The following is an 18,116-nucleotide window of genomic DNA, read 5'->3' on the forward strand; positions in this document are numbered from 1 at the left end:
ATGGCTGCAGCCATGAATCATCTGAAGGAATGTGCAGGCATGGGAGCGTTAGCAGGACTCCTGGTGTTGGTCTCCCTGGTTTGCCTGTGGTGTATATGCAAGATTAGAGTCTCACAACAGCGTAATGCAGCCATGATCATTCAGGCCTTTACAGGCATTAAAGCAGGACAGTCTCCCCAAGCATGGTTGGCTACCATAAAAAGCTAAAATGTTATGCTCAGGATGCTAGGCTAAGCAGTGCAATCAGGGTCAGTTGCTTTTGATGCAGAGAAGAGCATGTCTGATTGCATGAGGGTTGATGCCCCAGGTCCCACCTCTGAGAAAAAAAGGTATCTGACGGGTCTGATGCTCTTTGGATGGATGACACCTAAATGAACATTGGTACAAAGTCCCCATTTATTCCTAATATCAGAGATCAGACCTCTATTCTTGCCTAATGTGTCTAAAACAAAAAGGGGAACTGTAGAGAGCTGCATAATGCCGCACCTTAAAGATGGAGCTGGTTTCCACCTTCCACCTTTCCTATGGTGAGTGCTCTCTGTCACAAACAACTCCATATTTGTCTAAGGCTGAGGATCTGGCTTGCTTCTGTGTATGTGGACCTATCTGCATTGCCTACGTGGCACGCTGGGATTGGCTACCCAGAGGCTGGCTTTCCCCAGGGTCAGAAGATTGTTTAAGGTTCCTGAATAAACTGCATTGAGAAGAACAAAAAAAAAATAAAATAAAATAAAAAATAAGGTCAGAAAGAAGGAGAGGAGGACCTCCCCTATCAGTGGACTTGAGGAGAGGCATGCATGCAGAAAGGGAGATGGGGGTGGGACGGGAGGGGAGGGAGAGGGGTTAATGGGGGGATACAAAAGGAATAAAGTGTAGTTAATAAAATTTAATTAAAAAATTAAAAAAGGAAAAAAGTTACAACAAATGAGGGGGCTCTAGCAAGAGTTGATATCCTCATAGTGCTGATGGCCTCTGGCAGGCCAAGATTAGTATTGGCAAGAATTGTTTCCCTGAGAGGGTAGTAAAGGACAGAGATGTCCCAGGCTGCCTCCTTGGCTTATTGATTTCCATGTTACTGACCTAAAGGAATCTCCTCTGAATAGTGCTTTGTGCGAATTCCCTCTACATTTCTTTTTAATAAACTCAAAGAGACTGTGTAAACAGAAACTTTATTCAACTGTTTCAATTGTTGACGAGAGGGCTCACTGGCTCCTTCTGCTAACCTAGAGATGGAAGGCTGTTAACCTCTGAGACTTACTGCTTAATAAGCTCCCCCTTTCTAGTTCTTTCTGAGCTCTGGGCTGGGTGGTTCAACTCAGCTGTCCTGGCTCAAACTCCTCTTCCAGATGACTGATTCAATCAGGCCTCTTGCAGCCCAAGCTTCATTCATCTTTCTTTGTGAAGATTAAATAACACCCTCTATTTCAAGGCTTGCCAGTAAAGAGCCTTCAATAAATGCTGACTTGATTCCCTTCTTGCTTTGAAATCCCATGGGAAATTCTGTTTAGAATGTACTTGGCTGGACCACTATCCATCCTATTCATGATGCCTGTTTCCTGCTATCCTTTAGTGACTCTGTCCTGGAGACTGCAGAACAAATTCCTTGCCCTAGGTATGATAACTGGAACTTCTGAAGGTCCATTAGATTCCACATATCACACCCCCACCTGGTGTTCCTTGTGTTTCTTATAATGCAAAAATGTGAGTGAGTGCTATATCATCCTCCTGTCACACAAGAGGCAACACTCAAAAATAAGTCAGTGGACTAAGTTCATGATTGTTCTTTTCTTAGCCCCTGGACTGTACTGCTCCCTCATGAACTCTTCTGTCAACAGGGATCATTCCTCCATGGTTAGGATCATTATGTAGAGGTATGTGGGCTCTGTGCTGCATAAAGGCACTTGGACAAAGGGTGAGTGGAGGTGAAGTCTAGCCCACAGTACTTGGCTTGTTTTGTACCCATCAGGAGTTAAAAACTTGAGAAGTAGAGGTAGATTTTTCAAACTACAGGCCTACTTAAATGTGTATTTTGTTGTGAAATGAATATTAAGCCTCCATGTTCTAGCAGACCATCCCCTCACAGCTCTCCTATCTGTGATGCCTATGGAACCTGAAGTTTCCCAACCCACCCAGCTTCACCTATGTTTTACTGTTAAGGAACTTGTAGGTCTAGCTTTTAGGTTGTATCATAACTACAATTTCTATTACTATGATGAAACACCATAATCAAAAAGCCACTTGGGGAGGAAAAGCCCTATTTGGCATAAGCTTCAATATCCCTGTTCATCTAATTAAAGGAAGGCATAACAGGAACTCTGAAACAGAGTGAGAACCTGAACAAACACAGGACCTGATGCAGAGGCCCTGGAGGGTTGCTGCTTTCTGAATTGCTTCATATGGCTTGCTCACTCTGCCTCCTTATAGAACCAAGAACCACCAGCCCAGGGATGGTACAACCACAGATGGACTGAGCCCTGCCCCTAAGGGCTCTAAATAAGAAAATGCCCCAAAGGCAGTACTACAACCTAATATTATGGAGGTATTTCTTTAATTGAGAGGAGGCACCTCCTCACATGACTTTAGCTTGTCAAGTTGAGATAAAATAGCTACCACAGTTAGGACAAGGTTTGTTCATGGCACAGTGCCACCTTATCAGCCACTTCTATGGATGCCCAAATGGTACATATGAGCAACTGCAGAACTTTATGTGGATGGAAACTATTAGCACATCATAATCCCTTGCTTCTGCAGCTCCTTGATCTGGCCACAAGAGAAAGAGGGAAGTGTAATCTTTTAGCAGGAAACCATCTTTCCTAACTCTGAGAGGATATAAGAATGTAGTGTAGGGACACTGTAGCTGTTTTTTAGCTGAAAAGAGTCTTTGTAATGGGAGAAATTCTGGGTCCAATGAAAAGGTCATAGGGCAATGGGAGAGTCTTGAATTGATGGGCTGCATTCAATCATGCAATTGCTGTCTGTCTTCTTCCCTCCTCTAAACCTTCACAAGAAAGTGATTTTCTGTGTAACAGCCATTGGCTGTCCTGGAATTCACTTTGTAAACTAGGCTGGCCATGTCTCCTGAGTACTGGGAATGAGGACAGTACTCCTGTATTCCCAGTACTCCTGAGTACTGGGAATAAGGACAGTGCCACCACCCCTGACTGCTGTCTGCATTCTTGAAGGGACTTGTAAAATAGAGAGTTACAAGATCATTTGGTAATAGCATAAATCCATGTGGTTTTTCTGGGAAGGTTGAGATATATAGAGAAAAAAACTGGGTCAGTGAAAGAAAGGCGGCATAGAGTTCATTTAGGATGACCATGACTAGTCCCATTTCCAGCATTCTTGCAATAAAATGAACTAGAATTAGCAGCAGGGCACTACAAAGCATCACAAGAATAGATCAGGAGAAAATAGAGGACTATTGTAGAGAAGTATATCCAGCCAGGGGTGAAAGGGATAACGGTCTCCTTTAGCCACTTTCTTCACAGTATCTACAAAGTCACTTGCGGATGTATCAGGAACAAATGGAGCTGTTGTGAGTTAAGAGATATTGGGAGAGATTATATGGAACATCTGAGTACAGGGTGAAGTTCAGTAAATAAAATATTTAACAGATAGGAGAATAATATAAGTATGAGGCTAGTAAGGATGAGAAAGTGATCCAGGGGAGAAAGTTTCCAAAAACTCAGAAATGTTTCTGCCTTCCTCTAATCTAGGTGCAGGGAAAAAATCTGTACAGAAAGCAGAAAGCAAATATTAAATTTCTAGGTCTGCTGATAATACTAAATTGTAATACAAATTTGACCTCAGACAGCTTGTAAAATAAATTTCTGAGGCTGTGTTCCACAACAAACATTATTTTTATTTTTTGGCAGTGCTAAAACCAATTTTAATTCACACCAGACACTCTGAAGGGAGATTCAACAGTAACAACAAAAAAGCCAGACAAGGTCTCAGAATTGACAAGAGTTTACCAAGAGTCAAAACAAATTCAAAACTGCCTGAATGCATGTTACAGAAACTACATGCTAATGTTACAGTTTAAAAACAAAAATCCATATAGCAGCTGAGCTATGGTGGCACAGGATAATAATGCCAGGCCTCAGAAGTCAGAAGTGGATCTCTGAGTGGGAGGCCAGCCTGGTCTACGAAGTGTGTTCCAGATCTAGCCAAGGCTATACAGAAAAGCCATGACTCTGAAAAAATAAAAAGAAAAAAATAAGAAAAATCCATCTAGCAACACTGTACTGCTTCCTAGAGCCCCATATGTTAGGTGCTTTAACTGAAGGAAACATGTTGCTCCTTTACACATCATGAGATAATAATTAAAATTGAGGTAATTCAATCTCCTGATAAAAGAAATACCCTTAGGAGGAAGCTGCTCATTTTGAGCCATTGTAAGGAAATAAATGTAACAGTTAATTCTTTGTACTAGGAGCCTAATACAGGATAGTTGAGTCAACCATTAATAGCCCCAATTGCTAATTCTTATTCCAAGATGGAAAAAGAAAAAACAAAACATAATGTGTTTGAAGAGTATTTTATTTTATTTTATTTTTTATTATTTCAAAACAGTTTATATAGGGCACTGATATTTCCATTTTATGTAATTTTTTACAAATCAAACATTTTATTTAATATATTCAATATTTAATAGTATCAAGCACTCTTAAGTCTCTGACTACACAAAATTACTTCAGGCTGTATTTGCGTCAATGAGTAAAACCCCAATATGTACATGATGGGTATCTTTAACAGCTTCTAGTTACACAGTGATTGTGGTGAAGAACAATGGCACATAAAAAAACTACTATACGGGAGGTTCTCCTCTCCTTTCTGATCTTAGTCTATCAGTTCTCGCCAAAAGTGGCTGAACGTCCCCTATCAGTGGACCTGGGGAGGGGCATGCATGCAGAAATAGGAGAGAGGGTGAGATTGGGAGGGGAGGAGGGAGAGGCCCATGGAGGGATACAAACCTAATAAAGTGTAATTAATAAAAAAAGTTAATAAAAATAAAAATAAAAATAACTACTATACGAATATCATTGAGTCACAAAACATACACACATTCATAAATCCAAATGACTTATTTTCACATATTTCATGCTGTTTTACCACAGGTTTTTTTCCTTATACTGATTCCTTATAATCATGATACATACATTGTATACATAAATCATATATCTTTTTCTTTTCTCACTTTTTTTTTTTTTGAGGAGAAAGGGTTTATTTCACTTTGCCCCTCTACATCACAGTTCACCACTAAATGAAGTCAAGGCAGTAGCGTTAGCAGGAATCTAGAGGCAGGAACTGGAGTGCAGAAAACTGGAGAGTGCTGCTTAATGGCTTGCTCCTCCAGCTCCTGTTCTGCTTTTCTTTTTTTTTTTTTTTTCACTTTTTTTTTTCAATGCAGTTTATTCAGGAACCTTGAACAATCATCTGACCCTGGGTAAAGCCAGCCCACTTTAAATAGCCTCTGGGTAGCCAACCTCAGCATGCCACGTGAGCAATGCAGATAGGTCCACATACAAGGAAGCAAGCCAGATCCTCAGCCTTAGCCAAATGTGGAGTTGTTTGTGACAGAGAGCACTCACCATCGGGAAGGTGGAAGGCGGAAACCAGCTCCATCTTTCAGGCGTGGCATTACCTAGCTCTCTACAGTTCCCCCTTTTTGTTTTGGATGCATCAGGCAAGACTAGAGGTCTGATACTCAGACCTCAGACACCACCACTGCTAGTTCTAGAACTGATGCAGGATGTTCCAATGAGGGGGTTAAGGCTTCTCATAATATTTCCTATAAGCCCACACCTGTTTGTTTATATCCCCCATTTTTATTCATTATTAGCCAGATAGAGCCAAGTAATTGTGATAATGATACTTGCTTTTTTGCCCAATGCTGTAATGCTAGTAAATTTACTAGCTGGTTACTTGCATGCCTCGCTGGGTGCCTGTGCCCATTGACACCCTCATGCTATGACTCTCTTCAGACAGAAAAGGAATCTTGGAATTACAGCCCCCATTGTTACTGCCATCTCATTGGTGGCTGTTGGAGCTACCACTGGGGCATTAGCCATGAGTCATACTGGGCAGACTGCTCAGACCCTGAATAACCTTTTAGCCAATGTAGCTCATGCCTTAGATGTACAAAAAGGAATTAATGCTCAACTAAAAGGAGGTTTGATGGTGTTCAATCAGAGGATTGACCTCGTGCAGGAGCAAATTGATACCCTATGGCAAATCGCTCAACTTGGCTGTCAATGAAAGTATGCTGGACTTTGAGTCACTAGCATACAACATGAGAATTTTTCCTGTGCTGCAAATCTGTCTAAACAATTGTCTAGCTATATTTTAGGTAATTGGACTGGAGAATTCGATACTATTATGGAGCAGCTGAGAGTGGCCATTGTCATGGTAAATTCTACCAGAGTGGACGCAGGACTAGCCACAGGATTATCATCATGCATTACTGTAGCCATGAATCATCTGAAGGAAAGGGTGGGCATGGGAGCATTAGCAGGCCTTCTGGTGTTGGTCACCTTTGTTTGCCGGTGGTATATATGCAAGATCAGAGTCTCACAACAGCGTAATGCAGCCATGACCATTCAGGCCTTTACAGCCATTGAAGCAGGACTGTCTCCCCAAACATGGTTGTCTACCATAAAAAGCCAAAATGTTACACTCAGGATGCGAGGCTAAGCACTGCCCTCAGGGTCAGCCGCTTTGGACCCAGAGAACAGCATGTCTGATTGCATGACCTGGGTTGATGTCCCAGGTCCTGCCTCTGAGAAAAAGGTATCTGACCGGTCTGATGCTCTTTGGGTGGATGAGACCTAAATGAACATCAGTACAAAGTCCCAATTTATTTCTAATATCAGAGATCAGACCTCTACTCTTGCATGAAGAATATTTTAAAAGAAAAGAGAGAAATATAAAACATTAATGTTTTCTGTCAAATATGATAAAACTGGTTTTTAGGAATTTTATTGTTGTCTTCCTCATGTTATAAAATTTGAAAATGTTATAATCCCTCCCCTATCTCAGGTCAAACTTTAGTTTATTCAAAAGATCCTATTCCTGTTCTAGAAACTTAATATCCTGAGGCAGTGATTCCATTCTCCTTCTTCCATTTTTCTGTGCACCAATTCAATTCATATTAGCCAAATGTGTAAGATGGAGGTCAGACCCCAGCCAACAGGAAAAAGACACAATCACCACCTTATTCAGAATAAAAACCAGTAGTATACTTTCCTCTGTGTATTTCTTCTTCATGAGCACAGTCTTATGATCAGATGTAGTTTGTTCTGCAGGAAAAAAAAAAATATTCTGAACTAAGCTGTAAGATCTGCATTACTGTGCAATCTGCTGGTGCTTATAGCCTATGGAAAACACAGGGCTTGGCATCCACAAACCAGTAATAAACAGGTTCCTTAGCAACCCTCAAATGGATACCTGGGCAAGAAGTAATCCCACTTTCTCAACTCTAACACATATAGGAAGATACTCAATCTAGGAGAGAGATTTCCCTATCTAACCAATTCCACCAGTAAGATTGAAACTTGTACTCCATTTCAATAGGGTCCACACACAAGGGCAGAAATGCCATAGATGTGACCATGGTGTTTTCCTCAAACTGCTTATCAGTAGGTCATGTAAGATAGAGTTCTGTGTCTTCTCAATGTCTCTTCTAAAAATTGTCTTATCCTTTACTGGAGATTAAAGATCTGCATGTAATGGGAAGCCCATTTATATGTGGGACCCCATGGCTGTTACTTTGCCTATTCCTCTGCAAAACAGGCACAAGCCATGTATAAGTAACTCATACTAGAGTCCAGCAACTTGCATGTCCTTTGAAGTTCACAAAGAAATGCATTCCAGTCCTTACAAATAACTCACTTATAAAAGAACTTATTAAGAGTTATATACCAGTTCCTGAAATGGGAATCTTTTAATAATAATAAAAAAAAACATTTAGTACTGTATACGCCATAGGCATATGAATTTTGTTTTCAGACACAGCTTTCAAAACAACCCTGAAAACATAAATCAAATTCATAATATGGTAAGCAAATATTAACAGAAGTTAATTTCAAAAATGCCTTCTTAGAAAGCAAAACACATGACAGTGGTCCCATCTCTCAGCAATGCTGTCTTGGCTGCTGCCTCTAACAGTACAGAAGATGATCTTACTTTCACCTAGCCAATTACAAAGAAGCAGAAATTTTCTCAAGTGAAAATACAGGTATTTATAGACTTCTCTTCTTATCATTTAACATGGACAATACTAAGAATAAGGGATATATGAAATACCAAACTTCATTCTCATGATTGGGAAAAAAAAAAAAAAAAAAAAAAAAAAACAGAACCCCTAGAAGTAACTGCTAAAAGACAGAACTACATCAATCAGTGCACTGGAGTAGCATTTACTTCTTAACCTAAGTATTCCTAAGACCTTGCAAAATCCAGAAAAGCTGCAAAAACCAACACAAGAGAGCAAAGGTGGCACCAAAATCAGCACAAACTACTGCCTAGGACTTTTGTGGTTCATACTCAAAGTTCAGTCTGTGTATAACATCTTTAAGTTCAGACATATCAAACCCTAGAAGTATTGAGGGTCTGTGGTCTTCTATTGTCTTCAAGCAAATATATCTTCTTGTGCCAAAAAGCAAAGCCACAATAATTTTTTCCATCTTCAAGATTAAAGACAACAATTCAACTTTTCTGCTAGGATATGGTTTCTTTTGGAAATATTCTCTAAGAAACTGCTTTTTTTTTTTTTTTTTTTCCTTGGAGGAGTCATTTTTGCATTCAGTAGGATCTAATGCTAGGATCTGGTGTAAATCATTACTGGCCTCAAGTTCCTTAGTTGCACTTTCATTCCTTTGTCTCTTCAAAGTCACAGCACTAGTCCCTTCTTCTGGATCTGATGCTTCATTGCCCAGTACACACAAGGGACCTTTCCCATCCCTCCTCTGGTATTCTGGACCCAATGGCCATCTGGCCATTTTCTTTTGAAGGGACAGGTAGAATCAGTAACCTTTTACTCACTGGCAAACTACAGTTCACTCTTCTCAACAAAACAGGACTGAACTGGCAGGTCTGAGCTGTCTTTGGGTGCATGTGCACAATGCAACAAATGAAGAGTGATAGCCTCCATAGTCAAGCTTCCAGGGTAGATCCCACCAAAGTGGACACACCTAAAGGTGGGCAAACTGAGGACTGACCATGGGCATAATATGGTGTCTGTCCTTCAAGTGTAACATGTAGGCATTGGCTACCAAAAATGTTGTCAAACAGAGGGGGCAGGTCAGCTCTCCTTTTCTAAGCTGAATTACAACCTTAACCTAAGACCACATCTTAATATACAAGGGCACCAGAGATATGGAATATGTGCCTGAGAGGACAGCCCAGTGGACCTCCTGTTCTCCAATCTCCTCTCTTGGCAGAGTGATGATGAAATCAAGATGGGGGAACAACAGGTTGCCATCAGCCTCTAGGCTCAACTGGAAGCCCCTGTTAAGATAATCCAACAACAGCTTCTTCCTCCCCAGGTGTTTAATTTTGCTGTGCTCCAAGAGACCCTGAATGCTGTGGAAAGTACCTGGGCAAAACAGGCACCCCAAGCCATGTGTGAGCAAGTGGTATTTTAGCTCCTCCTCTGAGACTAGGCATTTGCAGGAGAGGTAATGCATGGGCCTCTCTCTGTCCACTTCAGAAATAGTGCACACATGGCCACCTTTACTGGTTTAAGTCTCTCACTGGAGTTGAACTCACTTTGTCTGTGAGTCCCTTCCATGTGAGCCTGGTACACACCTGATGGGAAGAACACATTGCAAACTGGGCAGATTTTCCACTACTTGGCTTGGGGGGCAACAAGATTCATATCCACTTCAGGTGGATATGAATATGTTCTGGTCTGCATTGCTTACCAGCCCCAGGGAGGAAGAAAAGCTGGCTGGAGCACAGGAAATTGGCATACCCACACTGGGGTGTAGGAATTGGGTGGACACCTGGGATGAAACAGTCAAGACAATAGCTCCCTGAGGAATAGGCAGACAGGCATGGGGTCCAGAATATAAAGGGGCTTCCCCTTGACCTGTGAGCCTGTTGGAAGCAGCTTCCTGAGCCTGACTGGAGGAACTGGGTTTTCTGGGAAGTGTCAGCTCTTACAAACTGGCTCTCCAACAGAGTGCTGGTGCCAACAGACTCACTGAGCTGAAGCATACCGGGCCCAACAAATGGACCTGAGTAAACAGGCTGACCAAGCAGAGGAATACCAGTGCTCACACCCTGGTTCACAAGGACATCTGAGACTACCACATTTTGGGGGGATAGCAACCCAGATGATACCACTTGACCTGTAAATAAAACCCTATCAGACATTGTCTGACAAGAGGTAAGAACCTGTGAGGAGACTGTCTGACCTATATGGGGAACTGTGGACTGGACTGCTTGACCAGAGGGGAGAACCCCAGAAGCTGCACTCTGTGCAGGAATCACAGAAGCAGAGGTCATCTGACCCTCAGGAAGGCCTGCCAATGAGACCAGCTCACCCACAGAAATTGTTCCTGGTGGCATGGTCTGGAGAAACCCAGGGTTGTTTGAAAAGACAGAAGTCAGAGTACCATGCCTGACCAGACCACTGGCCTACTTCTAAGCCCCACTGATCTGACTGCAGGTCCTGCTGGCAACTTGTAGACCCCATGGGCTGTGTGGGTGGTAAAATCCCAGGCTGGATGGCTTGACTCACTGAGTGATTGCTCACTCCAACAGACTTATTCACAGGCCCAAGTGGCTGGCTCACAGATAGTGCAGGAGGGTCTACAGGCTTCTTAGGTGAAGCCTTGCCTGAGAAAAGGTCAGTTGAGGGAGATGAAGGCCTCAGTGTGAGGTTGGTCTGACCCACAGATAGAGGGCTAAAAGCCACATGGAACTGGGCCACATACTTCTGACCTTGTGCAGATTTTCCACAGGCACTTGAAACATTCTTAAACTGTTCTGCTCTGCTTAAAAGAGCATTTGCATAAGACACACATCTTGGGAGTGAGAACCCAGCCCTTACCTGCCTCCTTCAACCTCAGCTGGCCATGTCTTCATCCCTCCATTCCACTCCCCACTCCCAGCTCAGTCACACGCTGCCACCCCTTCTACAGTCCTTCCCCGGCTTTCAGTCACACAGAGGCCTTGCATCACAGTCTTCACCTGTGGCTTCACTTCATACCAGAGCCTCCAACCACAGTCCTTCCCAGGCCTCAGGTCACACCTGGGCCTAGAGACACAGTCCTCCCCTGTCCTCCATCACACACAGGCCTGCCATCAGAGCCCTCCACAGTCGTTCCCTCTCCTCCTGTCACCCTAGAGCCACCACAGTCCTCTGCAGTCCTCCCCCAGCCCCTGGTCCCGGACCCCACACAGAACTCTGCAGACCTCCCCTGTCCTTCAGGCACACATTGGAAGCCACAGTCCTCCACAGTCCTCCTCCTGCCTCAGTTCGCACACAGCCCAGAACAGGACTCCCCCTGCCTCCAGTCACAAAAAGCCCTCCACAGTCCTCCCCAGACATCCATTCACACACAGACCTCCACAGCCCTCCATAGTCCTCCCATGGCTTCACATCACACAGAGCCCTCCACAGTCCTCTCCTGTCCTCTGGTCACACATTGGCCTGACATCTCAGCCTTCCTCTGTGGCCTCCAGTCACAGTAGGTCCTCCTCCTTCCCTGCCTCCTCCAGTCTCACACCAGCCTTCTAGCGCCTGAGACCCCAAGAAATCACTTACACTGGGAGGCCCTCAAGCCTCTCCTCTGCCTGCTAATTGGCAAGGCTCACCACCCACAAGCCTTTCTGCAGGGGCTCTAGAAGACAGTTCCTAAAGACTCCTTCCAAACAGCATATATAGGAAGTGAGGTTTCCTCATTTTCATATTGCACCAGGCATGAAGAGAGCTTGAGTGTCCTCCCTGGCCTCTTCTTTTCCCCTTTTGCCCACCCTTCCTCCAGGCACTGATCTCATGCTGCCTGTCAGTGTTGTCCAGTCTCCTGTCATATCTCTTCAAGGGTGAGATACAGACCTCATCCACATTAGTGGCTCCACATCCTGAGCCATACTAGGCACCCACTAAATGTCAGTTCAAGACTGAATGAAGAAGGAAACAAAAGGCTACAGCACTGAGAGTTTCTTTTTGATAAAGTTCTAGAAGGAGAAGATTGCACTAGTTACTTTGCTTAAGGATGTTCCATGCTAAGGAAGGAAATAGTATTGTCCCTGAGGACCCAATAGGGCCTGGTTGAGATGGGGGAGGAGCAGCAGCATATAACTGCTGCTGCTACACCTTACAGAAGAATGACCTTTATGACAAAGAGACTTAAAGAGCTCAGACTGAGTGTGGTAATACATGCCTGTGTCCAGACCTGCGGTAATTCACTGGGTTTCTAAAATGGGGTCCAGGTATGTGTGTTGGAAAAGAATGGATAAGACACAGAGACACAAGGAGGGAGACTAAGTCTATTTTCTGATCAAAGCCTCGTTTATTTGAAATTTTTACACAACTATATAAGAGAAGGCGGAAAAGGGGGAAGGCATTTACTGCTGCAGAAGATAGCAAAGGTGTTTTATGGTTTGAGGAACCTCCTGCAAGTTACCTCAAGAATGTTTCCGTAAGGTATCTCAAGGATGTTCCAAGACTGACAAGCAGATGTTCTCACATAAATCTATCACCCATGACCTGGTGTCCTAGTGCAGCTGTTGGTAAATTTCCAATAAATGGGCATTGGCTCTACTAAATGGCTTTGGCTCAATAATTGGTTTTGGCTTCAGTAAATAGCTTTGGATGTCAGCATCTTCTCCTTTCTTAAACAATTTAAGAGTCTACTAGGTAGGCATTGACCTCATAAGCTCTTTTGCAGATGGTTGCTTCTGACCGTCAGGGACTCTGAGGTGGATTGATCTAGGAGGACACCTACCTGTAAAATAAGAGTGGCAGGAGAAGAAATGGAGACCAGGCAGTAATGTTTCTTGTAGAGGTCTCAACTTTATTGAAACAGTTTAAGCTTTTTATAGGTTTGGAGGACAGGGGGTAGCAGGGGTGGAGAGACCACCATAAGTGGTGGGAAAAAAAAGAGAGGCTTCAGAGGGGAGGGGAAGTAGATCAGATAAGCCTGTTGGCAGTTGCAATAAGCCTATCACAGGAACACATTGTGACTCTTCACAGGACCTTGTCCTGGGGGGTGGTAATTTGGTGGGAAAGTTCCTTATGCACTTTCCCAGAGCAGACCTCCTTGGGGCCTTCATATGGCCCCCAACAAATGGCGGGCATTAACCAGAGTGGGAAGTATTGACCTGATCCTCCAAAGGAATTTTATAGCCTTTTTGGGTATCTTTTTGGGGAGGAGAAGTAGACCCCAACAACACCTGAGGGCATCCGCAGCAGATTGTCTTTAGGGGTAATCAGACACCAAACACAATGCAGTCAGTTTTGATTCTCAGGGGACTCAGAAAATGGCAATTAGGCCCTACCCCTGCCCTACACCATCTTGTACCCCTTACAGGTACCCAAGCTACATCAGGCAAGCATTTATCTGAGTTTTCTGATTTTCTCATGAGACCAAATGCAGCAGTCAAGACTGTTGAGATAGACTCTCAGCAGTTGCCCTGGAGCTCATCTAAGCCTCTGTTAGCCAAACCAAGTCTGTGATAATGAACTTGTAAGGGTTTAGATGCCAGGGAATCAATTTGCTGTTTTATAATACTAATTAAGTTTTTTAATGTCCCATGGGCCAATAGATATGAGGAGAAGGAAACCCCCAATGGGTCCCACAATTGAAGGAAGGAGACTGGTGATCCAGGGAGACATTGAAAACCAATTGTGAAACCAACTTTCCTCTTGTTCTCTCTATCTCTTTCTCTCTTCTAAGCCTTCCCTAACCTTAGCCATGCTGTGCCTTACAATCCCAGTATAAAGCAGCACTCTTCCCTTCAGGGCAGCACAGAGTCCCCCTTGCTGGAAGACAAGCAAGTCTAGAACTCTTCAATTTATAGGACAACTTCAGACAGTGAGAGGAGGGATTCCTCCAATTGGTAATGCCAATCTCCAATCTCTCAACATACATCTCACTTTTCAGGAGAAGGACAAAGTAATGTTTATTGGAGAGAATGAAAAAGGTGATACCTGTCCCAGCACCAGCAGCTCAGATTCCAAGGAGGACAGTTAGTGTAACAGCAAGTATAAACTCTATTTTTGTTCTGAGCAATGCATGGTCATTAATGGGTTCCCCAAACTGGCAAAAACTTCGCAAGAACAATAAGTTTTGTGGACAATAAAAGGGACAATGACACAGATGATGTTGTAGTATTGCTTTTGAGGTGAGGGGTGTGTATATACAGGGAGTCAGGCCATCACTGAATTCCATCAGCTATTGTCACCTGGGAGGATAGAATTGGTAAAGTGGCTTGACTGTGTAATGGTTCCATTACAAAGATGTCTGTATCTGAGGAATACTATTGCCTATGCATAACCCAAGCCCAGAAACAGAAGGCAGTGTTAATCTAGCCTCAGCTTGTTGTGACCATCTGCATTTAGAATGGTCAGAGGAGTAGATTTCCTCAGTGACAGCAATGTCTTCATAAAAGGGAGGGGCAGCATCATAAAAAAACCTAGAGGACTAGGTAAGCTCAGGAATGTATGATTCAGGGCTAAAATTTATGATTAGCAAAGTCTAAAATAATATAGCATGTATCCATCCAATCTTCAAATAAGGAGGGGATAGGCTTACCAGCAAAGGAAGGAGTTGGGGAGGCAGGGACAGTTTCTTTAGGCTCTGTCTGTGTGGGAAAATCTTTTTTCCTGGGTTCTAACTATGTGGGTTGGGAGAGGACAGGATTGGGTCCAATAGCTACAGGTGGAATACCTGATTCTTTCCTTAGGGTGAGGTAAATGATAACTCCTGGACCATTCTTGGCACACCAGTAGTATAGGTGTAGGCCCCATGTCAGGCCCCTATGCCAGAGAAGTGATTTTGGTTTTCCTTTAGAAGTAAAGACAGCTCTAAGATGGGGACCTGGAGCTGCTTCCAACTCTAGCACCATCTTAGCCTGTCACAGGTATTTGTCAAATAATAATGTGATTTCCAGGAGTTAATATCAATCTTAAATATATTAGTTATCACAATGTAATCATCACTATTAAGGTGTCCCCAAATTCCTGTGGCAATTACAACTGAGAGTTCACATACCCAGAAGGCACAGTAAAAGGCTCCAGCACCTCCACATCCCTGAATCCTTTTATACTCTGGGCAGGTATAAAGCCCATTTGCTTGTTCTCATTGCTAACATGTGAAGAGTGACTTAGGGGCAAGAAAGGACATGTCAGGGCACCACTCTGTATCCAAAGTGACTTGTGATTTTGCATAATATACTTCACAATTTTCTCCAGAAACTTTCCAAGTATATTTATAGGGTTGTTGGACATTGTTCTTCTGGTCCTTAATCACCTTCTGGCCTTGCATTATCACTCCCAGGAATATTATCCAAAGTGCTATCATCTTAAAAAAAAAAAAGAAGAAGAAGAAGAAGAAGAAGTAGGATCGCAGAAGGGCTGGCTACCCTGGATGTCTGGAGTCCATGATTTGTCTCAGGCTACTTTTATTTTTTTCTGCTGTTTAGAGGAAAGCTGTCTATTTGTAATATTAGCCTTTCTGGCCGCCATCTGGCTGCTCCCTCCTTGGTGTCAATCAGGCAAACTGATCCTCAACACCGGATGTGTCTGGACCATTCCATTTGGATGTGAGTGGGTCTTTCCACATGACTGTGGCATAATTTTTGTTTCAGGACTCCAACGATGATAAGCAGGTGACTTGCCATAGGCATGCAAGCTTATGAAATTAAGAACAAACAGTGCATGATAAAGAATATTTCATGGGGATATGTTTAATTTGTAATTGATGGTAAAATTCCTAAAGGTTTTTCCAGAGTAAGCACGACCATTATGTGTTCTTAAAACCTTAGTTTTGCCCATAAATGAGAAGCATTTTAAAACATGAGCTATAATATTTTTTGAGGCTTCTCCTGTATGTAAACTGGCAAAAATGAATCCACTGAAGATATCTATTGTTTCACTAAGATATTTAACATTGCCAAATTCAGGTAAGTGAGTAACATCCATCTGCCACATTTCATTTGGAAAGAGGCCTCTGGGATTAACTCCCAAATGGGGAGTGGGCAAGAGAGTGATACTGGGGGGACAGTGTTTGAAAATTTGGCATGCCTGCTCCCAGGTGATTTTAAAAAGCAGTTAAAATGTATGGGAATTTAAATGATGCAGGGCACATTTTTTATTCTGGCCTGCTCAACAGGGTTTACTGAAATGGGGAATGCCAAATGTGTGGAAGCATAGGCACATGAATTTCCCAAAGAGAATAGAACTGGAAGGTCTGCTTACTCTAGGAGGTGACCAAGATAAAAGGGTTGACTTCTAGAGTTCATTAACTTCTGGACCTTGACAAAAAGAGGAGCAAAACTTGTAGAAGGTCTAATATAGGGAACCCTTTCATGAAGTGGAACAGAGTGGCCAATATAGGCAGGCTCTGTCAGTATATAGATGAAAAGGGAAATTTACTAAAATCTGAAAAATTTTAACTACGGCAAAATGATCTATAAGTGGTGCTGATTTAAAAGGAGAATGGATAGAATTAGTTTTTCCATTAATAGTATAGGCAAGGACCCCATTATAGGAGCCATTTGTAAGCACTAAGTGTGCATTTGACGTTATCTTGGGGAAGATGAGAGTGTGGATTTTAATAATTGAAGTAACTCATTAGCAGGATAATGGTTATCAATTATCCCAGAAAAGGAAGAACAGACAATGGGACAAATATCAGTAGTTTGCATGAGCCATTCTAACTGACCTTTAGAATAGGGCAGTATTATTTTATCACGAACTTTGCCAAATAAATTACAGCTTTGTCTGTGTCCCACAAGGATGAGTTTTGCAACCAAAGGAGTATTAAGGGCAAGAACCTTTGGGAGAGGTGAAGACATGAGTCCACAACAGAGGATTATGTTGCCAGAACACCCCAGTGTGCTTATGGGATGAGGTACACAGGAGAAAGAGAAGGGGTTCCTAAGAGGAATAAAATGTACCTAGCTTGTTTTGGATAGGTGTTTTCACAACCTGAAGGGCCTCTGTCCCTGCTGTGGTTTAAGAGTGAAGGGAAGAAGGGTTAGATTCTCCCTTGAGAATATAAAAGAGAAGTTTAAGCTCCTTGTAGTGATTTTAAGAATAGGTCTTATCTGATTGATATTTCCTAGGATCTTTTGAAAATCATTGGAAGTCTTAAATGGCTAGTTTTTAACTGGATCTTTTTTGTAGTAATTTTTTGACAATGGAGCTCAACTTGTAAATAAAAATATGAGTCTTTTAATTGAATTTTATCTAGTGTAAGTTGTAAACCATAATCTATTAATTTTTGTGAAAGGTTTGACAAGAATGAAGCAGCAGTGAGCCATCAGGTACAACTAAAAGGATATCGTCCATATAACATACTATATAAACAGAAGGCCAAAAGGTTCTAAAAGGATCAATAATCTGGGCTACACACTTTTGACACAAAGTGGAACTATTAGCCATGCCTTGGGACAAAACATTCCATTGGAAGCAAGGCATAGGCCCTTTGAAGTTTGTTACTGGCGGGCTTAAAAAAAAGCTCTTTTATCCTGTGAATGCAGGTGGATGGTAAAAAAGCAGGCTTTAATATCCATACCTGTCTTAAAAAAGTCAGCAGGGAAGTCTACAGTGGTAGGCAGTCCTGGATGTAAAGCACCCATGGTAAGCAGAGTTTCATTAACTTCTCTTAGGTCTTGCACTAACCTCCATTTGCCAGACTTTTACTTAACAACAAAAAATAGGTTTGTTCCAAGGAGGAGGAGTAGGTTCAATGTGGCCAGTGGCAACCTGTTCCTGTACTAATGCCATACTTGCTGCTAACCTTTCTGAGGCTGAAGGCCATTGGTCAACCCAAACAGCTTCTTCAGATTTCCAAGTGATTTTGTCTCCATGGAGTTTAGGGACTCCTCACCTAAAGAATTAGGCAAAATTTGTCCTGCCTAATCCTGCATGGTCA

Source organism: Meriones unguiculatus (genome assembly GCF_030254825.1).
Source record: "Meriones unguiculatus strain TT.TT164.6M chromosome Y unlocalized genomic scaffold, Bangor_MerUng_6.1 ChrY_unordered_Scaffold_32, whole genome shotgun sequence".
In the NCBI taxonomy this organism is placed as follows: Eukaryota; Metazoa; Chordata; class Mammalia; order Rodentia; family Muridae; genus Meriones; species Meriones unguiculatus.